Here is a 25199-nt window from a genome sequence, read left to right as displayed (position 1 = left end):
TTGTATCACACAAACAGGTGGGAGAATAGATAACATGGCTGAACAAGGTCATTATAAGACTGTGGTCACCCATCCTACTTACAAAAGAAGAAGCAAAATTTCTTATCAACATCACAATTACAGAAAAGACAACAAAAAATCTTGGTAAGAAAGGAGCATCAGATCTTTAAAAAAATCTGATTAAGCTTCAAGTTTCAGACTGTTAAGGATTTCTTGCACAGTTTTGCCCCAAATTTAGTTCATTACATACTATTTATAAAAATCTTTAAGTAAAACTTTGCAAAATGCTCCAAAGCATTCCCAGATCATCTAATAAATCACATATGTCAACAGTGTAATGATACTTCCTCATTTGAATTTGATTGTGTTAGAGCACTTTCAGAATCAAATGAATATAAATTTATAAAGATACAATTTTCTACTTTGAATAGGATCAAATAATTTGAAATCAAATACAATGGCAATGCAAATATAGCCTGGGGTGTTCTTAAATCTATTAAGGGTGATTGATGATACTGAAGAAAAAAGGAAAACTTTTTAAAATGAAGTTTCAGAAAAGAGTAAGACATTTAAAAAAGACATTTAAATTATTTTTTCAACAGATTACTATGATAACAAAAAAAGGACATGTATGCTACTTTATTTTAGAACTTGGGGGTAGAGTGAGGAGTATAGCAAAGTTGCTATGTTTTTAATGAGGGGAACAATTTCTTGGAGGCTTTTGTTTCCAAATTCATATTCATTGAAAGGAACTGGTAAGCGGGTATTGACTGATGACTGCCTTATTCACTGACATAAATGCTAATATATCAGTTTGGGTTAGAAGAGATAATGAAATACCAAGCAAACTCTATTTGGTAAACATGGTAACTTGCACTGAGATGACAAAAACTGCAAATTATAGATTAGATAGGACTGTATTTCTGTAGGCAAAGAAGGAAATTTCCTTTTAAGAATTTATTTTTTTAAGAGATTGATTTATTTATACAAGAACTGGGGTACAGGTCAGAGGCGCAGGAAGGTGAGAGAATTCACCAGAGACAAAGCGGGGAGCAGAACAGGCAGACAGACCAAAGACACTGCTGAGGGGAGCAGCGGGCAAGGCAGGAGAGGTCTGCCACGCCATGTGGGTTTCTCCCTGGCCAGCTGGGAATCAAACCAGCGCTGCAGAGGCTGAGGACAGCTTCACAACATGGCGTGAACCCACTGCACCACTGCCACCTGGGAGGCCCTTCCTTTTATGAACTTAGTGTCAACCAACACTGTCAATATGTAGCATGGTTTATTGACAAATGATTCTTCAGCAGCCATAGAAATGACTACTATGTATGGTGTGTGGGTAACTAGATTGGTGTTAGTCACAGTAATGCAATACCTCATTCCTCAACAACCTTTCTAAAATTGCCCACAGTTGTTCTTTTTAAGGGCTGATATAAAAAAAATTGTGGGTGAGCTGGTATAACACATGCAGGTTTCTGGGTCTTGAGACTAAAAACACAAGCCCTAATATCAGTGGATTTCAGATTTTTATCTTTGCATCCAGGAAAAATGACAGTGACAATTATTGTATATGTATAAAGCAGAACATAGTATTATACATGGAAATCATCTGTGATATTGTTTTTCATGTTTAGATCCTTTTTGACTAATATACAGGGGGGAGGGGTTCAATTACCCTAAAACAAAGAAGAATATATACTCCCTCTACCCTAGGCAAAGGTAGCGGAGAGAAGACTTCTTGTTCCACAAATGAACTGATGGAGAAATCAGTTGTTACATATAGTATTGTGTGTGGTGATTAGTACATGTAACTATTCAAGAGTAACAAAAGAAAGGCTGAGAAGAAAATGCACTGCCTTAGAGGCATTTTTGTTTGTTCTGTTCATTCATGTAATAAAATAATCACAGTATAGGAGAAAAAAGAACTTTTCCCCTCTGCTAAGATGGAAGTTTGGAAAGGAAGCACTGTACCTTGTAAGATTTAAGGGGACGGCAATAAGGAGAAGTCACTACATGAGTCATTACTGCGGCACCAAGGGAGTTACAAGTCACAGGGGAGAAGAAAGGGTCACAGAATAAAGAGTAGCAATGAAGCGGGAACAGGTAACCTGGACTATGCATCATCTCATCTAGGTATGAAGTCTAGGTTAGGCTCTTACTATGGAGGGCAGTACTGTAGAAAGGAAGGACAAGATAATTTCTTTCTATTCCTTCCCTCTATTTAGAGTATGTAATTACTGGAAAACATTGCTTAAAGTTATTGAATTAAAAAAATAACAAAAACAACATATAAAACCTAACAATGTTACGAGTCAGCAACGGGAATCTTCCTTGTCAGTCAAGGGATGTGCTAGAACTTCATCTGTTTCAAGTACATATAACCCCAATAGGCCTTTGGTGGGGGGGCTGGAGGTCTCAGTCCCCCCCAGAAAAGATCTCAAGATATTCATTCTACCAGTCTAGATTTCACTAGGGATTTAACATCATCACCTTCCACAGGGTTCATTCATGCTCAGTTGGGACAAAATAATGGCTTAGCAGGAATTGGTTTACGATCTTCGTGGACTCCTATAGAGCTAATAAGTTCAAAAATAGTAGTTGGATGGAAAGGTATGATAATCGTGCGATTATCTTTTTTATCTTATCCAGTCCATAGTCTCATGTATAAAAATAAAAAATGCACAGGGCTTAGACATCCCTTTATTGTATCAAATTAAATCGGATTTAATGCCTGGTTGTGTGTCATCCAGCTCAGACCCATTTGTACAAGGCTGTGGAGCTGGTTCAGATGAATGAATAGCTTTCTCATTACTTCACCCCCATTCTGCTGTCTCTTTTCCTGTCCTTTGTATTATAATGGAGGACAGCTGTGGCAGTGAAGTGAATATTAACTAACCCCAGTGCCTCAGCAGATTGTGACTTTAATCCCTGCAAATACCACTAAAATAAAAATTTAATTACACTCAGAGTAGCTCTGTTAATGCCTGAAAAATATTTAACAATTAGTGGTTGGCTTAATTAAGCAAACTGCCTTTCACAAAGCAACCTGAAAAGTCCTCCCAAGCCCATCCCCCATACTTTTTTTTTTTAATGCCTTAGACTAATTAGTCTGATGTAAGCTCACAGCACTTCATTTACTGTTACTGCGTCTGCTGCTTAGCTGATCTCGGCTCTGAGCTTAACAGGCTGTAATAGGAAGGGAAGTTGTAAAAAGAAAGAAATTAGGTTCACTGCACACAGCTACTTAATAAAAAAAATCCTTTTAATATACCACTAATCATTGTTAGTCAATTCCTCATTAATATATTCATATATGTAAGAGTATATATACACATATACACATAAGAGAACCACTATATCTCAGTTGCGGGATTAGGTATGAGGGATTCAAGAAAAGCAAAATAACAAATAAGTTAACATAGAATAACTCCCATCAAAAACATTATTCTCCATCCATATAGACTGGAAAACTATTTACATTTAAATTTGGAAGGAAGGGGCAGAGTACACTCTTACTTGTGAACAACATAAACAAATAAAAACAAATGGAGAATGATGGGAAAGCTGTTAAAATGTAAATTCTGTTCTTTGACTGTTACATGATTCTACCTGACCTACTGCTCAGTTACATGTTCCTTCTCTCATCCAAGCATCAAATGTTTATTGATGATCTGATGTGACCTGCTAAGATGATATGAATATACTATTGTAAACCTTTGCATAGGTACCTATGAAATGTTTTAAAATGCCACACAAAAGAGTGGCTTATAAAGTCTATTTGCTGAACTTCATTTTCTACTTGAATTCTTAGGGAAGAGTTTGCCACTATGTAATTGACAGAATAAAATACAGTAGTGCTTCAAAAGCAGGTCGCTTAGTCAACAAACTAAGAAAAGAAACAGGAATCAGAAAATAACAAAACTGCCTTGGAGAAGGGGAAACAAGACCCAAAGTCACCAAGGAGCTTAGAGACTGTGGTGTCAAACTCATATTTTACAGAAAAGTAACATTCAGAGTTTAAGTGACCATCCAGAGCCATATAAAGAGCTACCAGAGGGTGTATAGAGCCCTTCACGCCTCCTCCCCAGCCCTATTTTCTTCTATCTGATATTGGACACAATTACAGTAAGATAAATTATGTGATTTCCCAAATTGCAACAGATCAGAAACCACAAATCAGATGCTGAAGGAATTTATAGAGGCTTAGTGCTGAGATGTCATGAAATACTAGGAATGATAAAATATGAGACCTACTAAGTAAAAATTCAAGTAATCTGCAAAAGATCATCTCTTGTTAACATTCAAATGCAGGGCACAAATGTAAATTACAAAACTTTCATAACCCAGATATCTGCTGATGCAGATCAAATCTATATATGTACATGCATCTGTTTGTGATTACCTCCTTCAGGACTTTCATAACAATACTGAAAAAGATTAAGATAATAAGGTGATTTAGGTGTGGGTTTTCTTTTTTTTTAGATTATCACAGGAAAATATTTTCTTCTGCTCCTAGTAAGTTCTGAGAGTTTTAGTGCAAATGATGTTATTTTTTTCAAACTTGAAAATTAAAAAAAATAATAATTGCATTTTTATGGAATGTTTTCACACATATAGGTTCTTCTTTTATGCCTTCCTCATATCCCGTAATGACTAGTTACTGAGTATTTTGGCTGCTGCTGAACTCAATAACTATGGGGGGGGGAAGAGAGCATTCTTTATGTTATTGAAAAGATGTGTTATGTATACTCACACCTATCTTGCCAGCAATCTCCAAACCTATACAATTTTGTACATTTCCTTGCAATTGGCAGGTTATGTTTCAAGTCTCATGGTTGGTTGAGGATAGAGATGAGACTGCAGTTCATAAAACAGAAGGAGGAGTACATATGGGTTGTGATTGAGATACTTGGATTTTGACTGAAGAATTATGTAGCATCTGGCAGGTGAATAAATTCTTCAGTGGGAGCAGTTTAACTTTTTAATAGTAGAGGAAATGGCATATTAAATTGCAAAATTGCTATCTTTGAAAAATGTGTATTAATATGATAGGAACTGATGTAATATTTTCTTATGGGTTTTCCAGGAATAACTGTGTTTTAATGGTATATGCAATTTGTGTTTCACATTCTTTTATCTGTTAGTCACATACACATATCTTTATTTCTTCTTGAATGTATGCTGCATAACTATTAACCAAATGTTGGTTCACCATCAAATTCTGTTTCTGCAGTGTGTTTTCTCATTCAAAAGCACATAATGATTCTCCTTAATGATACAAATAATCCACTTCTAATGGACTATTATACCTCTTTTCCATTCTTGAAAAGCATTATTGCTTTTAGGTTTTTAGTTAAATGCTATACAATTTCAATATAGTATAATATACTTAATTGATTCCTTAAGTTGCTCTGTAAAAGAGAAGCAAGTATTAACACTGAAGGAAAAAATTGGGAAAGTGAAGTCACTTCAACTCAACTGTCAAAACTTTTCATGTGAGAAATTAATGGAAATGCTCTTCTGTTTGTGGCATGACATTCTCTTTGACTCTGAAAATCATTTGAAAAATAAAAAAGCTTGTCTGTGCTTGTTTTCAATTTGCAAAATGTCAGCTGTACCTATGAAATGGTCACTGAGCGTCATCAGCTTGGCTAACAGGGAAAGAATTGCTCTTTTGGAAGTTACATTAAATCTTTTATATTTCCAAAGTATCACTTCATATTTTTCTATGTTGCCTACACACATACATCTCCACACATATCACCTCTTCCCCAACCCTCCACCACTAATGCTCTCAGGAAAAGACAAGTTCTTAACTGAGTTTGTAATTCTATGTGATTTAAATTTTAAAACATTCTGTGTTTAAATTTATTATTTTTATCATAGCGCAGTGAAAATATATAAGTTAATAAAGGCCCTCTGCTGTGTAAAGTAAATAATGCCTTAAATTCTGACTCTCACAAAGATACAAGAATAAGTACTTTGAAAAAAGACAAAGAGCCCAACTTCCCTACAGCAGAGAAATTTCATTGCTCAGAATAAATAATTACTAATCTTTTCTAAAACATCTCTAGACCTGGAGGTTCTGTTAACTATCAGTTTCTCATCCAGACACTTGAAAAGCATTTCTTACATTCACTTCTCCCATGTGCTCCTGTCCTGATTCCTGGAAATTCCATCGTTAACCTTTGATTTCCATGCCAGAAATTTCTGTTTCACTTTCAACTAGACATCAGTGATTCTTCTAACTGGTAATGTCTCTATGCTGACTGTTAGCTTTCAATTTTATGAGTTATATTGCTTTTCCTCTGTTTTCCTATTTCTTTTTCAGCATTCTAGAGTAGGAAACATACATATGTTTTCTGAGATATGCTAGGAAAGTATTTCCACATGCGAAAAGTAAATTCAGGTCACTCCCTTACTCGTTTCAAAGCTGTAATACACTGTTTTTAGTAGATTTTTAAGAATTTATTTGTTTCCAAAATTATAAAACATGAAAATTAGAAAGTGTGTAAAAACCCTGTGCATACGTCTCTGAGGTTCAACATATGACCAATCTTCTGCAATTTGCATACTTACCAACTCTTCCCATCCTCATCTCTTGGGTTATTTGAAGTAAATCCTAGACATCATATAATTTTATTTCTATACAGTGCAATATAAAATTCTAAAAGGTGAAGACATTAAAAAATACAACTATAAAAAAAGGGTAGTATTGGCAGAGATAGCTTTATACACAGATTAATGGAATAGAATTGAGACTCCAGAAAAAGATATCCTTATATATTTATGGGCAGTTGATTTTGAGAAGGGTGCCAAGACACTTTATGGAAAGAGAAAATAGTCTTTTCAGCACATGGTGCTACACAACTGAATATCCACATGCAAAATAATGAAGCTGGATCCCTACACACATCATATAAAAAAAATGTACTCAAAACAGATCAAAGAACTAAGTGGAGAGCTGAAACTACACAACTCTTTTTAAAAGTTATTTATTTATTTATGTGTAGAAGAACTGGGGTGTAGGCCAGAGGTGTGGGGTGAGGAAGAGAGAATTCACTAGAGACAGAGTGGGAAGCAGAACAGGCAGATCTACTGCAATACTGTTAAGGGGAGCAGCGGCCAAGACAGGAGAGGTCTGCTGCACCATGTGTGGGTTAGCTCCCTGGCCGGGGATTGAACTCAGCTGTAGTGGTGACAGTGCTGAGGCTTAACCACTAGGCCACCAGGGAGGCAAATTATACAACTCTTAAAAGAAAATTTTGTAGCCATGAGTTAAAAAATGGTTTCTGAAACATAACACCTATGGAAAAAAATAGATAAATTGAACTTTACAACATTTATAAGATTAGTTCTCCAAAGGAAACCATTAAGAAAGTAAAGGACAACCTACCTAATGGGAAAATACTTTAAAATCATATACCAGCTATGGATCTATATCCAGAATACATAAAGACATTCCAATTCAACAACCAATAAAAGACAACTCAGTTAAAAATGGACAAGTGATTTGATTGTCCATTTAAAAATAAAGTATAGGAGAGATACTTTTTCTCCACTATTTTACAATTGCTAAGCTATGGAGGCAACCCAAATGCCCAAAAATAAATGACTGAATCAAGAAGATGTGGCACATATACACAATGGAATATTACTCAGTAATCAAAAAAGATAACCTCATGCAATTTGCAGCAACATGGATGGAGCTGGAAGGGATTATGCTCAGCGAAATAAGCCAGAAAGAAAAAGAAAAATATCAGATAGTCTCACTCATAGCAGGAATTTAGAAAACCTAAATAAGGGACCAGGAAAAAGACTAACTGCAATAAAGTAAAAATCAAAATCAACAAGCAACTATAGACCAGAGACACTCTATGGTGGGGGGGCAGGGGGAGGAGAAGAGGGATTAGGGTCAGAATAAGGGGGGGTGGGAATTGTATGGGGAATATAACCAAAATGAAAATGCATACATTATGCAAAAATGAAAAATGATGTAAGAATTATATAAAATACAATAATTTATATTAAAAAATAAAGTATATATACATATACAAATGGCCAAGAACCTCACAAAAAATGTGTTTCAAACAACTTGTCATTAATATTGTAAATCAAAGCCACAACAAGACACCACTTCACATCCACTAGGAAGGCTATAATAAAAATAAACCATAAATAATGGCAGGAAATTAATGAAACTAAAACCCTCTTAAGTTGCTGGTGGGAAGGTAAAATAACTCAGGTGCTTTGGAACATTTTAGCAGTGCCTCAAAACTTTAAACAGCATCACCCTAAGACTAGCAATTCCACTCCTAAATATATATAGTCAAGAGAGATGAAAACATACCCAATAATGTGTACATGACTTGTTCATTATTTGTAACATTATTCTTAATAAGTGCCAAATGGTGGAATAAACTAAAATTTCTATCAAATAATAAATGGATATACAAAAATGTGGTATTAACCATAAAATGGGATATTCATTTATAAAATGAATTAAAAATTGATAACTTTATACATTTATTAATTTATAAAATGGAAAGAAGGATTAATACATGATACAATATGGACAATATGGACAATTCTTAAAAGTTTTAGGCTAATGATGGGGGTCTCCCTGGTGGTGCAAGCTATCCACAGCCTCTGAAGCACGAGTTCGATCCCCAGCCAGTCAGGGAGCTACCCACATGGTGAGGCAGACCTCTCCTGACTCGCCCACTGCTCCCCTCAGCAGCGTATTTCAGTCAGTCTGCCTGTTCTGTTCCCTGCTCTGTCTCTGGTGAATCCTCTCATCCCCCTATACCTCTGGCCTGTACCACCCAGTTCTTGTATGCATAATAAAACAAATCTTAAAAAAAAACTTTATGCCAATGAAAGATGACAAAATAAACAGTCACATATTGTGTGATATTATTTATATCAAATATCCAGGATAGTCAAATCCACAGAAAAAGAAAATGTGTTATGCTTGACAGGAGAAATGGAGAGTGACTGCTAACAGGCACAGGATGGTTTCTTTTGGGGATGATACAAATATTCTAGATTATATCTTGCCCAATGATTAAAACTATAACTTAGCATTATATTTATATTTAAGATGTTATATACATACCTCCTATTTTTTATTTTCTTTATTCATAGATATTAGTTATTACATGCCTATCCTACTCAACATAAGTACATGAATCTAGTATGTCTAGTTAAAGATGGATTCTATATATCTCAATTATATGCAGTGTTATAAACCATCATTACCCTAATAAAAAATATTAAATTAAAGGAAAATATAAAACAAACAAAAAATAATGATGGGATTGTGACTTTCTTTTGTTATGGGAGTACAACTTTCTCTGAAGAATCCTTCACAAAGATTTATACTTCATAGAATCAGTCACAGTTGAATAAATAAAAGCAGTATCTGAATATTAACTCATCACCATAAAAACAGGTGGGGCTAGGGCCTCTCCTGGTGGCGCAGCGGTTGAGCGCTGGGCTGCCAGGCTGCCCACAGCCTCTGCAGCGCTGGTTTGTTCCCCGGCCGCAGGTAAGGGTCCCACAAAAAACAACAACAACAAAAAACAGGTGGGGTTGGTCACCAAGCCATCTTGGACTTGCAGAAACTCTTGGCTACTGACAAAACTATGCAATTGATTCCACTGCAAGACAAAAGTTAATAGGACTTATGGCATTACCTTTTCCTGGACCTGTCATTAGGGTATTCTACTTTCTCATAACAATAACTGTAAAAAATTCCAATATTATCTGTATTCCAATATTACTTGTATTGCATCATAAGGCAAATTATAATCTCTGGAGAAAAACTGCCTTTCTTCAATTCTAACTTCTACCACTTTCTTGTTTATGACCTCCTCTAAGTTACTTAATATTTCTATGCCTGTTTCGTCAAGTGTAAAAAGAAAATAATATCAATTACATAAAAGGTGCACAAAATGTTTTGAACAATGTCTAGTACATAGCAAGTGTGCAATAGATATTAAACTTTTTTCTCTATTTCATCAAAAAAGTTCTGTTCAATTTGTTGACATGTTTAGGATACACTGAAACTTATTTATCTAGAAATAATTCCAAATTATTATACTATATACCATATCTTTTAAAAATAATTTTAGTGAATGGGAAAAACTGGAACACATTTCAGTTTTTCAGTGTATACATTTCAGTGTATTTCTTAATCAGAAATGATTTTTGAAGTCACAAAAGTGTATGCAGAGAAATACAAATAGGATAAAAGCATCTTAAAAATATGATGCTTGATTTGGAGTTCATCAAAATATAATGATGAAGTACTATGTATTCAAAAAGAGTAATTTTCAAAGTTAGTCTCCAAACAATGCACAGAAAATTATTGTTTAAGAAATCAAAAAGAGTAAAATATAACTTTCACAATAATTTGGCTTTATTTTTCAACTGAAACAACATTGGTTTATAACACTGTATATGATCTACAGATATGGGTTCATATCTTTTCTGATGTATCCTACCATCCTCCACCAAAGTACCAATAATCCTCTGTCGTAGTCCACTGGGCCCCTTTCTCTTTTTCTTCTTCATTCCTATGCTTCTCTTCTGACAGTCTCAATTCTGCAGTCAGATTTCCAGAAATTGTTTTGGTTTGTTTTGTCTTGTTACCATGCTTTGTTTCTTTATACTCTACACATGCATGAAATCATGTGACTTTCTCCTTCTGATTTGGTTCCCTCTACTTCTATCCATGATATCAAAAATGACAAGATTTCATCTTTTTCATTTAATGTAGTTTCTTTCACTTTGCGGGAACTTACTTATTTATTTAAAGATTTATTTTATTTATTTATGCACATAAGAGCTGAAGTGTAGGCCACAGGTACGGAGTTGGAGGGTGAAAGGATTCACCAGAGACAGAGTAGGGAGAAGAACAGGCAGATCTACTGAAATACACTGCTCAGGGGAGCAGTGGGGTGAGGCAGGAGAGGTCTGCTGAGCCATGTGGGTCAGCGCCCTGGTCAGGGATCTGAACTAGTGCTGCAGTGACCGGCAATAGCTTGATACTGCTGTCTTTAACCCCTGCGCCACCAGAGTCCCCTGCAGAAACTTTTAATTTAATGTAGTCCCTTTTATGTTTTTTCTTGTTTCCCTTGCCTTTGCTGAGTACTCACAGAGCAATTTATCTTTAAAAAAGACTTTAATAAGAACATGAAAATAGAAGTTGCTCACTTATTATTAAATACTTACCATGTTAGGCAATGTGATACGTACGTCAAATGGATTATTTATTTCATTTAAGCATCACAATAAGTTTTTCAGGTAGATGCCTTAAAGGCTTATTAGATGTAGAAAAGGAGCCTCAGAAGGATAAAGGTCCTCATATAAGACTCTAAGCAGGGCCTCCCTGGTTGGTGCAGGCGGTTGAGCGTAGCACTATGAAGCTGTCTGCAACCTCTGCAGTGAGGGTTCGATCCTGGCCAGCTGGAGAGATACCCACATGGCAGGGCAGACCTCCCCTGACTTCACCTGCTGCTGCCCTGAGCAGTGTATTTCAGTCAGAACTCCTATTCTGCTCCTCACTCTGTCTCTGGTGAGTCCTCTCACCCTCCCACACATCTGGCCTGTACCCCGGTTCTTGTATAAATAAATAAATCTTTTAAAAAAAGAGTCTAAGCAGTCAATGACTCCCTCTAATGTTACCCTGTAAAATGCCACACTACATTGTCCTGATTAATGTTTTTGGTTTACGGTAATGTATTCAAATATATCTACTTTCTTTCCATAACTTTTGTGCCCGGTTTTTTAATTAATAAAACTTTTTGATACCAATACTATGTATACAGTCACTGTCTTTTACTTAAAAACAATTATAATTTTATACTTAGGTTAGAAATTCATTGAGAATACTGTATGTGTATGTTCACCTATTGTACTCTGGCCACCTGTAGGGTAAGGAAAAATGTCAGGCTTTTCTGCCCTCCTGCCATCAGGATAGATGATGGATCCTTGCGGTCCTGAATGCATGCCTGATGGCGGGCACCTGAAATAGGGTGTGGGCAGGTGTAGATAGGGTTCACCTGGGCTAAGACTGTGCTTTTTTAAGGGTGGCATCACAGGGACGCCGGTAGAAGCTGAAAGAGAAGCCAAGAGAGAAGCAAGAGAAGCAGAAGCTGAGAGAAGGCCGGAGAGCCCAGATTGAGTGAAGAATTGCTGGGGGCTGGGAGGACTGCCAGCCTCCAGGACCCCCAGCACCCTTGCCTGCTGTGTACTGGATAAATCCCAATAAAAAGACCTGCAAAAAGCCACTAAGGACTCTGATTCCTCCTTTACCCGGTCTGCATGGGATCAGAAAACCTGCACTGTGGCCATTCCTGATGCTACACCACCCTCCTATACATGGTAAGGATTTTTACACCCCTCCCTTCAGTGGAGAATCAATTGTCCCAAAACTATTGACTTTGAGTTCCTTGAAATGCCATTTTAATTATAAGCTAAATGTGTGTGGATGTGTGTTTCTGGATTTACTTTACACCATTAATCTATCAGTATATGCCTTTATCACACTATTTTATTAACTACAGTACTGTAACATAATTTATTATGAGGTAGAGGGAATTGTTGTCATTGCCTTTTCTTTTCAAATTTGTCCAGCCTGTTTCTGCACATACTTAGAACAATTATACAATATTTTAAGAATCAACTTAGCGAAAACAAGAATCCCGTTCATCCTGTATTTGCTCACATTGCTAATTACTTATTTACGACTTTTCACTCATCCTTCCATGATATTCTACAAGGTAAAATACATTTGCTAAACTCCATGCTAGTTGACTTCTTGATAGTTTGTGCCAAAAACAGGCACCAGAGGATGAGGCAGGAAGAGGAAACAATGGGCACGATTTTCCACTTGGGTCTGCGTGCCTGCAGACGCAGAAGACAGTGAAGGCACCAGTTTCCAATTTCTTTTAGTGCTTCCAGCACGATCTGGTCCATGCCTTTCAGGGGTCTGAGCGTCAGCTGCGCCATGCCTCTCAATGATTGAAATACCAGCTGTGTTCCCTCCCAGTCACCTCCCTTCCTGCCTTCTAAACACCAGCTGTGCCTCACATGCTGTTTCCACCAGCAACATCCCTGGTGAGGCAGCATCTCAGAGGTCCACATCCAGCTGAGGGCCCCATCTCTTAGTAGCGTGTGCTGTAGTGTCTGTCCCATAGGGCTTCTACTTTAATCTACTTTCTAGTATCACTTCTTCCATTTAGTTCCTCCAGTCTGAAGAACTGACTTTTCTCCATTGTTAATCTCTTCATATCAGCTTTCCCTCCTTGCTCTTTCAAACTCTGAACACCTATTTAATTTATTCTCTTTATTACAAAATGTACTCTTTTTGTAATACCTAATGTGACTTCTGTTTGGTCTCTGACCTGTACCTACAGTATCTAGTACACTAAATAGTAGTAAATCTGGTATGTTTAAATAGAATTATAAATTCAATTTTTCTTTTGTACTTTCCTGTGGTCCAGTATTTTGGATAACATTTTGAAGAATGAAACACTTCTGGCTCATTTTTAATGTAATGAATAATTTAAAAATCATAGAAATCCTTTAATTTCATTTTCTCCCTAAATTTTAGCGATTCAAATAGCATTATTTTAGCACTAGAATCAGACCAAATATTAAAATGGAAAATGTCAAGTTAATTTTGTATCTCATTTGGGGTTAAAGATGACTTAGAAAATAGTTATGTTTTATAAGGCTCTCTTTGGTTAGTACCTATCAGCAAGACAAGTACAGTTTGGCTTATAGATATGTATGAGGCAGACACTTTAATAAAAGTGGGGGAAATAATACACATATGATTTAACAAGGTTTAAATATCATTAAGGAATACTGTTTTAAGAGAACAGATGGAAGATTCACATGGTATTTTTGGACAAAATTCTGGCACAGAATTAGAAATAGAAAAATGGAAAATAGCCCAAAAACCAAACCAAAACGTTAAAAAAAATCATATGTACCACATAAATCCCAGTAGTTCTAAAGAGGTAAATATCTTGGTATTTAAACATATATCTATCTCCAATATCATGGGTTTAACAGCTGTATTATTAGAGTATGATGATTGTGCAAAACATTAAGTAATTAGGAAGGCATGTAAAGATAGTCAACACATTAACAGGTCCAGAAAGTTTATATTGGATTTCCTTATGTTTTCTAGGTACTGTCATTTTCTGGGAATGGGTAAGAACATTCAATAGTTACCAATCAGCTTAATGAGTAAAATAATAATACAGTGTCATGAATACACGCAAAAAAAGCACTTGCTTCATTCCTTTACTTCATATTTTTATACTGTTATGTACACTAATCCCATGCCATTTAGTATTTTTCATAAATTGGCACATTTATAATCTTCTTTTAAATGATCTTTTAGCTAAGCCTCAGAAAACCCACAATGATGCATTAATACCCAAATCTTTTTAGTGACACTGAGTATAATAAAAGCTTGTGGCTTAAACCAAGTTTTCACTTTTTTAATGTTGAATGAAAAAAAAAAATAATTTCTCTAGAAAAGGATAGCCATTATAGAATAACAGTAGGCTCTTCATTACAAATATTCTGTACTTGCTCACAGCACAAAACATGACCTCAAATGATTTATGATATTAACTTGACACAGAAGGAATCAGACATGGGAGACTTCTCGAACAGATCAGTTTTTCAAATCCCTTGAGAGTGAAATGGAGCAATTCTGGGTTACTGCTATAGTTCTAAAGTCAGGAAAACATTTTAAAATTGATTTGACATTTCAGTTCCTTGAATTGCTTACAACCCAAACAGGGTGAAGTTTCAAAACAGGTGAAACAGATGCTGTCAAAATATAACATTCTTTCTTCATTTGGTGGGAATAAAGTCAAAACTGTATATCAAAATTAAAGTGATCTAGAACATTCATATTCATTGGCATGTTATTAAAATAAAAATCAGGTAGTTTATTACAGCTATGAACTGCAGCTGACTTAAAATACACACTTTCTTGAGGTTTTGTATAGTTGTTTTACCTCTCAACTGTCCACTAACAATAGGGATAGGGTGACAATCTGAGGAAACGTCTGTGTTTAGCAACTGTTTACAATACTAAAGAGTGAACCATGTAAAGCAGCAGCAGTGAGATGTGGTGATTACCTGGCTAACTGTATCAATGCAGCCTGCAGAAGTAATTCAGAAGAGGAAAAAATCCTTAGGATTTAACATATTGAGTTTGTTTCTCTATTGATCAAATTAATTGGATTATTTCCAAATCCTCACTTTACTGAGTATTTTATTGATAGAACCTTTGACTGGGAAGCATATAGATTTCCACATGTCTTTTCCTATAGACAGAAAATCAATTTGGTTATTTTAATAAATATAATTGTTGAGCAAAATAGTTGGCTGCACTATTAAAGGATGTTCATTGCCATTACTTGGTAGATGTAGGGCAGGGAAGTGTAGCTGAACATGAATGAAAGATGAAACAGAGTTTTGACACTAGTGGTGCTATGAGGATATGGTGTTACAGCAGACAAACCAAAGTGATAATTTCAAGTTTATGCAGGACTACTGTATTATAAAAACAGAGTAGACTTTGGCCATTTCTTGTAGTGCTTTTACTAAAATGCCAGATAAGACAAAACATTAATTTTGCATTCCTACTTAAAAGAAACATCTTAAAAATAGAATAAAACTATTTCCAATGAGTGTTCACTTCTTATAAAAGGCTTGTTAGTTCTTAAGAGCGAGATTTTCTGGGTTGTAATCTCTGTTTTACCTTTTATTACTCTCTTAGCTTTGTTGCCTCAGTTATTTTTTTTGTGTGTGAAATTAAGCAAAAAGAAAGTTGGTGCCAAGATGTAGATTAGCAGAATCCTGGAATGATTTCTTCCTCCACAGACATGGTGGACCGGCATCTGCAAGGGAGCAACTGCATTTGGAGAGCTGAGAATCTGAAGATCAGCATCTCCACAGGGAGGTCAGACAGGGTCCCATGGAATGGAATGGGTAGGATTCAATTCCACCAGGATCAATATTGGGGACTAAGAGAGGCACATTCTACTTTCTTAGCTGGATTCCTGGGGTTTTCTGTGGCTCTTGGTCTGCTGCAGCCAGGCAAGCACATACCTTCACAGAACAATACTGACTGCTGGTTGGTCTTGAGAAGCACCTGCCCCTTCCCTATCTCGACTTGGCTTTGGACAGCCTATATACTACACAGCCTGCAACTTCCCAGGGTTTCTGCCTCTAGAACAATCTCCCAGCTCATCATCACTCTACTGCTGCTTGAGTCTCAGGGAAAAGACACTATTGCTAAAATCTGCTGAGATCAGAAGTATGTTTCCATTGAAAGCTGAGTTGCAGTTGGGGCGTTCAGGGTAAGCAACACTGGTGGAGTCTGCTTTGACTGGATAATGACAGCAAATCCTTCCCTTGGCTGCAACATTTCATTCCTCTGTTGAGGGAGGCTTATGGCAATCTACTACAACAACCTTCACACATACACTCTGAATCCCTGGTCCCCACCCTACAGAGTGGATTATTGAACCACCATCTTGCACAGAGTCTTGAACTCAAGTGGTACTAATGAGTAGGGCTCAGCCAATAGAATAACAAAGTAGAGCATTCAAGGCAAACTACCTATGCCAATAATGCACCTAAGTTAGGTGTTTAAAGTGAGATGATATCAAACTAAAAAACAATGAAAGAAACTATCATTAGAATGCAAACATTCCCTACTGAATAAAATATCTGCACATCATTTTTTTTTTTAAAAAGGGTCTAATACCCATGATCTACAAAAGACTCATGCAACTCAACAAAAAAACAAAGAACTCAATCAAAAAAAAAAAGTGCGTGGGAGGGGGGAGAAAAGATAAAGAGACACTTCTCCAAAGATATACAGACAGGCAATAGGCACATGAGAAAACGCTCATCATCACTTATCATCAGGGAAGTACAGCTCAAAACCACAATAATAGCACCTAACATTCATGAGAATGATCCATATCAAAATTTAGATGAGAAGCAACCAACACTGGCAAGGCTATGGAGAAACAGAAACCTTCATTCACTGTAGGCAAAAATGTAGACAGGTCCAGCCCCTATGGAAAACAGTATGGAGGTTTCTCCATAATAAAAATAGAGCTACCACATGATCTAGAAATGTCAATCCCAGGTATGTATCTGAGGAGTGCAAAAATAATACTGGATTATAGAAAAAGTCATGACACATTTTTGCTTCAAAAACATAGAAAAAATACATCATGACTTTTCAGACAAGCCAGTAATTCAAATGATATATGCACTTCTGTGTTTATTACAGCACTATGTACAATAGCTAAGCTATGAAAACAACCCAAGTGCCCAACAACAGATGAGTGATTAAGAAAATGTGGTGTGTATATACACAATGGAATACTATTCAGTTATTAAAAAGATGAAATCTTGCCAGTTCTGACAATATGGATGGAAGTGGAGGGGATTATGCTAAGTGAAATTAAAGGCAAAAGTAAAATAACAAATACAGAATGATTTCACACAAATGTAGAGTATGAGAAAAGCAAAGTAATGGACAAAACTAAGCCAAAATAAGTCCTAGAAATGTGACTGCAGAATTGAGGCAATAGTCTGGGTGGGTGAAGACCAAAGGAGGAAGGGACCCAATAGTATATAGAGGAAGGTTTGGGTGCTTTGGTGTTGATGAGGTAAGATATATCTGAAGAGGTATAAACCTATTTCCCTTGACAGAGTTGTAAACTAGCATCGCCTCAATAAAAATGCAATTAAAAATAATAAATTAAGAAAGTATTTTAAAATAATAAATTAAGAAAGTATTTAACCTTTTCTACAAGGTTAATAAATTAAAATAATGAATTAATTAAAAATAATAAATTAAAGGGCCTCCCTGGTGGCGCAGCGTTTGAGCACTGGGTTGCAAAGCTGCCCGCAGCCTCTGCAGTGCCAGTTTGATTCCTGGCTGCCAGCGAGGGTCCCACATGGCGCAACAGACCTCTCGTGCCACCTGCTGCTCCCTTCAGCAGTGTACTTCATCAGTCTGCCTGTTCTGCTCCCTGCTCTGGCTCTGGTGAATTCTCTCACCCTCCCATGCTTCTCACTGTACCCAGTGCTTGTATAAATAAATAATCTTTTTAAAAAAATAATAAATTAAGAAAGTATTTAACCATTTCTACAAGGTTATTGTAAGGATATAATTAATAGATAAGAAATTAATGTACAGCAATGAACTCTTTAGATATAAATGCTTGGTAAATTTTAGTGAATTCTACGTTATCTTGAAATAACCAATATGTACTCCATATCCTAATAAATTATGTAAAAGCAACATTTCAGTAAATTATGTTAAATCAAATATGGCCACTTGATAGTTTGATCATTTTAGTGTTAATTTCTTTTCATTGATTAGAAGACAATAATAATGGCTGTCCCATTTAGTGATTTGATTATATGTAAGAAAAATATGCATAAACATCTCCACACATGGGCCAAAGAATACAAAAAATATGCTTAACAACTAAATTTAACTTACATTATATCACGGCACTTAAATTTATACTGTACATAGATGACAACTACTAAGTATGAACTTATCCAAAGGTCTAACTTTAACTGAAATTAAAGATTATTAAAAAGATTTAATTTCATAATTTCTCCTTTTGTTGGATATGATTCAATATATTCAACTCCAATAAAAAAAGAATACTGTAGGGGCATTCTTGGTAGCACAAGGGGTTAAGACACAATCTATGAAGCGATTCTCAGCCACTGCAGCATGAGTTCAATCCCTGGCCAGAGAGCTACCCACATGGTGCAGCAGACCTAACCTGACTTGTCCACTGCTACCCTCAGCAGTGTATTTCAGTCAATCTGCCTGTTCTGTTCCCCATTCTATCTCTGGTGAATTCTTTTACCCCCCACATCTCTGGCCTGTACCCCAGTTCTTGTACACATAAGTAAATAAACCTTTTTTAAAAAAGAATACTGTAAAAGAAGTATTTTCACCAAATCTGGAAGCATTTGCTTCAGAGTATAACCTGAGCATTTTTAAAAGTCACAATTTAAACATTCACATAAATGTGGACATTTCAAAGCTTGGCTAATTAAAAGCAATAATACTAGAAATAAGCTGGTGCTTTTAAATTTCATATCTTCTTAAAAATATTAAGCATATTTGTTTTTTGTTTTTTGTTTTTTTTTTTAATCTTAAATTTTATTTTTATATTCCCCCATACAATTGCAAACGCCCCATTCTGACCCCAATCCTTCCCCTCCCGCCCCCACCCCCCAAAAAGTGTCTCTGGTTCATAGTTTTTTGTTGATTTTGATTTTCACTTTCTTATATTCATTTTCCTGGTCCCTTATTTAAGTTTTCTAGATTCCTGCTATGAGTGAGACCATCCGGTATTTTTCTTTTTCTTTTTGGCTTATTTCGCTGAGCATGATCCCTTCCAGCGCCATCCATGTTGCTGCAAATTGCATGTGTTTATCTTTTTTGAATGCTGAGTAATATTCCATGGTATATATGTACCACATCTTCTTGATCCAGTCATCTATTTTTGGGCATTTGGGCTGTTTCCAAAGCTTAGCTATTGTAAACAGTGCTGCTATAAACATAGGGGTGCAGGTGCTCTTTGGAATTGATGTTTCTGTGTCCTTTGGGTAAATACCTAGGAGTGGAATTGCTGGATCCTATGGAAGCTCTATGTTTAGTAGGTCCAGAAATCTCCACACAGCTCTCCATAGTGGTTGGACCAGTTTGCACTCCCACCAACAGTGCAGGAGAGTTCCTTTTTCTCCACATCCTCGCCAACATTTGTTGTTGCTAGTTTTTTTAATATGTGCCATTCTCACTGGTGTGAGATGGTATCTCATGGTAGTTTTGATTTGCATTTCCCTGATTGCAAGTGATGTTGAACATTTTTTCATATGTCTGTTGGCCATTTGCATTTCCTCTTCAGAGAAGTTTCTTTTTAGCTCTTCTGCCCATTTTTGACTGGAATATTTTCTTTGTTGTTGCTGAGTCTCATCAGCTCTTTGCAGATTTTTGTGATCAGTCCTTTATCATTAGTGTTGGGTGCAAAAATGTTCTCCCAGTTGGTGGGGTTTCTCTTTGTTTTTGTTATTGTCTCTTTTGCTGTGCAGAAGCTCTTTAATTTGATGTAGTCCCAGCTGTTTATCTTTCTCTTCACTATCACTGCTTTGGGTGATGTGTCTGTAAAGATGTCTTTGATGTGCAAATCCCGTAGTGTTTCGCCTATATTTCCTTCTATGTATTTTAAAGCATATTTGTTTTAATGATGATTGTTATGAGCACTAATAACTCGTACTGTCATGTAAATGACCATATGTGGATAAAATACACTCTGCTACTTAGTAATGTTATTTTGCATAATTAAGTTATCATGACTTTAGTTTTTCAACAGAGGAATTAAAGTATATCTACACTCTATAACAGATGACCACAATGTATCAAATTGTGTCTCCAAATAGTGACAGAAGCATTGATAACTCTGCATTTGTATTAGAATAGAAGTGAATCCAAAATAGTCTCTTCAGTTCAATTATAAAATGAATTACAATTCATTTCAGGCTTAAATTAATGCCTGAGTAAAAACATGCAACTTCATTACACATAAGAGGCACTAAGACTTCAGCTTTAATTCAAAAACTCAGATTGCTAATGTGATGTATACTTCTAAAAGGCTAGTATCTTTGCTGTGGGGAGTAAAGAGCAAGGGTAGTATTCATATTTTTTTCTGCTTTAAGAACATGACCTCTTAATCCAAGGGTATATATATATATGTATGGGGGGAAAATACAGTTGAAATAACAAGGAATACTTACATTATGTTATGTAATGGAGAATGACAGTACAGAAAAAACATACTGGACCTCTGAAATTTTGAAAAAATTAGTCCATGTAACTCAATCTTAAGGTAATGGAGAAAAATTGCTGCTTTCCTTTTTCTAAATTAAAGATAGAGATGAACATTTCCTTATGGGTCTTTAGAAACCAGAAGTGAGTACTAAGTGAAGGGGACAGTTCTGAGTACTGCAGAAGAAAAATAAAAGGCAAGGTCACAAAATATATGGGTTGTAAATCTGAAGATTTGGCAATGCATCAACATATGTCAAGATGAAATTGTATTTAAATTGAAAACAAAAGATAAGTGGGCCTTAATTAATAAATTAATAATTAATAAAAATAATTATTTTATGCTTGAAAGGTGAGTATTGAGTGCTTCTATTCTCAAAAGTATCAACTTTACAGTATTCTAAAGCTAACTAGTATCACTAAGGATCAACTAGTTGTTGAATGAAAAGCTCTAAGCTTTAACTCAATTATCTGGATTTTGAATGTGAAAAAGTTAAAATTTTCATTTGTCTATCTAGAAAGCATACACATAGTACGGCATGGAGTCACTCAGACTTAGTGACGTGCAAATTATTTTGAAGTAATTAGAATATTTTTGACTTATGGCCAATATTTTTTATATTTTTTCAAAATCTAGTCTTAAGACTACTGTGATGGACAGACCTCAGCACAGTCCTATGTTGCCTACATTCTGGTGTTCATGACTTTGTTTATGGGCAGGACTTGTGACTTGCTTCTAATCAGTGGAAAGCAACAAGAGGGGATGGAATGAGTGACTACATGTACACAATAACATAAAAGTACAGCATTTGTTAGAGAGATGCTGTTGCTGACTCTGAAGAAGTTGGCTGCCATGAGCGATAAGCTGCAAACATATGAATTCTGCTCACAACATCAGCATGTCTAGAAGTAGGTCATTTCCTAAATAAGCTTCGGATGAAAACCCAGTCTTGGCCAACCTTGAGGGCAGTCTTTTGTGACCCTACACAGAGCATCGAGATAAGACTGTTCCCTGACTCTTGATCATGGAAACAGGAAGATTATAAATGTATCTTGTTTTAAAGTGCTAACACTGTGCTCACTCACTAAGCAGTAATACAAAATTAATCTACAGACATTGTATACATTTGCATATTGGTATATAACACACTTATGTATTCATTTATTATGGATTTACTGGGATAAATTTGTATGGTTCACAACCCTTTCCCTGTGCACAGTTAAGTATTGCTAGCCATCCCAGTGGAGGAATGGCCTCCAAGGATGTCCCAGATGTGCACTGTGCTAACTCATTTGGCAAAGTGAATAAGAGGAAGACTCAGAAGGCTTGTCATGATGCCTGGCACCAGACAGTAGAGAAACAAGGTTTGAAATGTTTGTAGTTGAAGTGCCTTGTAAACAGAACTGTGGATAGCTTATCAAACCCTTGTTGCTCATATGTGCAATAAATCTGATAGAAAATAATTCCCCTTCCCAATAATGAGTGACATGTTGTGAAGCTCTAACTAAATTACCTAAACTAAAAAAAAAAAAAATTAAAAAATGATTTTTTGAACAAGCAATCCTGAAAAGAATCTAAGTTATTCTCATTATAGAAAAATAAATACATCAAGATTATTATTACATAAAAAGGTATACAGTCAACCCTAAAAAAAAAAAAAAACATTATAAAGGAGATGTGTTATTTTCTGTTCTACTTTTGATATTCATGTTTTTTTTTAATTTTCAATATTTGTATTTTTCATTATAAACACATTGACTTTCATTTACAAATTCTTTTTTTTATAACAGAATATCCAAAATGGCAAAAGTTTCAAGTGTCACAAGACCTAAATCCACCTCTCTAAGCAAACGAGTGAGAAACTGTTTAAAAATACTGCTAGTAGCTATGATAAGATGAAGGGAAATTAGCAACATGAAAATCATTGCTTTTCACAAGAATTTTTCAGAAGAGTTGTGTGGCCAGAAAACAGATGAGGGGATTAGAGAATGAATGAAAAGTGCTGTACGGTGGTGACAGTGGTTATCGACAAATCCTGTGATGTCTGGCATGAGATTTGGCAACTAGATTAGGTGGCAGATGGAAGGGAATATGAGGCCACGGGAGTTTTCTTTTTGATAGAAGCAACTTAGTATGCTAATGAAAATGCTCCAATAGGAAAGGTAATATTTACAATTGAGGCTGTGCAGAAGTATCTGTATGTGGTAGCCATGCTCCGAGATGACTTGGGGTGTCCACACCCTTGTATAGAACTGTGCTAATTTTATCAGGAATGTTCTGTGCAACAGAACTGGAAAAGTTCTCAGTGTTCCTCCTCTGCTTCTTCTTTACTCTCATATTACTACCACCTTCACAACACTGCTGATATCAGATATGTTGGTATTTTCGCACACCAAGCAATTCTTTAACATACCAGTGGGAGTCCTACAATTTAACTCAATTTTGAGACCATCTTCCTAAATACAGTGTCCAATTTCACAGGTTTAGGACTAGTCCCATAAGACTACTCATACTCTAGTTAATTCAGGTATCAATTGCACAATTCCAAGTCCAGGTTGTCACCAGCACTTCTGATGGGCTAGATCTCCTATTCCATTCAAATAATTTGCTAAAGAAGCTCACAGAACTCAGGTAAACAGTTTAATTACTATTTTTCAGTTTACTATAAAAGAATGTGATAAAGGATACAGAGGAACATCCATATGGAAGAGATGCAAAGGCCAAGATATTTGCATATTGGTATATAACACAATATTTTTTATATTTTGGAGTGGATAGAGAACTTCCAAGCTCACTTCAGATGTGCCTCTCCCATTCACCAGCCTGGATGCTCTCTAACCTCCATACTTCCAAGATTTTTACTGGAGCTTCATCATGTAGGTTTTATCAATTATTAAATCCATATCCAGTTCTCTCAGTGGAAGATTGGGGTGAAAATTCTAAGTTAATAATTATGGCTTGATCTTGCTAGTGATTACAACACAATATGAGAGCCCACCAAAAGTCACCCCATGAGAACAAAGAGACACTCAGGAAATTCCAAAGGCTTTAGGAGCTCAGCATCAGGAAGCCCAGGGCAATGACCAAATACTAGAACAAAAGAGGCTCCTAGTATTCTGATCACTTAGAAAACTGCAAGAATTTATAGGAGTTCTGTGCCAGGAATGAGGGCAAAGACCAATATAAATATTTTTTTTTATTAACTCAGAATGACCAGTAGCATACAACAGAAGTAATGAGCAGTCAATTCCAAAATTATTTTATAATAGTCTACTTGGTCTATCTCTCAGACTCACTGTGTAGCTCACATCCCTTCTTCTGGGTAGGCAAGCTATCCTATTGTAAACATCCCTATGGATTGGTCCAAGTGATACAGGGAACTGGTAGATACCTCCAGTTAATAACCAGTGGAAAAGTGACCAACTGCTGCATGTATGAACTTGGTAGAGAATCCTCAAGCTCTGATCTGGCATGTGAGTGAGTACTGTCATCCTAAATACCTTGACTGCAAATTTATGTGAGAACTTGATGATGCACATTCCTCTATCTAAGCCATTATTGGATTGGGATCCTCAGCAGCTATGAAATAATAAATGTTTGGTGTTTTTAGCTGCTATGTTTCAGAAGAATTTGTTATACAACAGTAGGTAACTAACAGAGAATAAAAGTCTCAAGAGGCAAAGCAGGAAGTGATAAATAGCAAAAGTGGACAGACTGGCTACTGAGAGAGAAAAGGATGCATCTATCTTTTTATTTTATGATTTTTAAAGATTTATTTATTTATGCATACAAGAAATGGGGTGTAGGCCAGAGGTATGGAGGGTGAGAGGATTCACCAGAGACAGAGCGGGGAGCAGAACAGGCAGATTCTCTGAAATACTGCAGAGGGGAGCAGTGGGCGAGACAGGAGAGGTCTGCTGCACCATGTGAGTTGCTCCCTGGCCTGCCAGGGATTGAACTCATGCTACAGTGGCTGCCAACAGCTTGATAGCACTGTCTTTAACCCCTGCATCACCAGGGAGGCCTTGCATCTACCTTTTTTTTTAAAAAAAAATTTATTTATGATTACAAGAACTGGGGTACACCCTATATTTATTGCAGCACTATTTACAACAGGTAAAACCTGGAAACAACCACATGCCCCAAAATAGATGACTGGATAAAGAAGATGTTGTACATGTACACAATGGAATATTATTCAGCAATCAAAAAAGATAAAATCATGCCATTCACAGCAATGTGGATGGAGCTAGAAGAAATTATGCTCAGTGAAATAAGCCA

Source organism: Talpa occidentalis, unplaced genomic scaffold (assembly GCF_014898055.3).
Source record: "Talpa occidentalis isolate TD23 unplaced genomic scaffold, MPIMG_talOcc4v2.1 talOcc4.13, whole genome shotgun sequence".
Taxonomy (NCBI): Eukaryota; Metazoa; Chordata; class Mammalia; order Eulipotyphla; family Talpidae; genus Talpa; species Talpa occidentalis.
The sequence above is the reverse complement of the archived record's forward strand: the minus strand, read 5'-3'. Positions refer to the sequence as shown.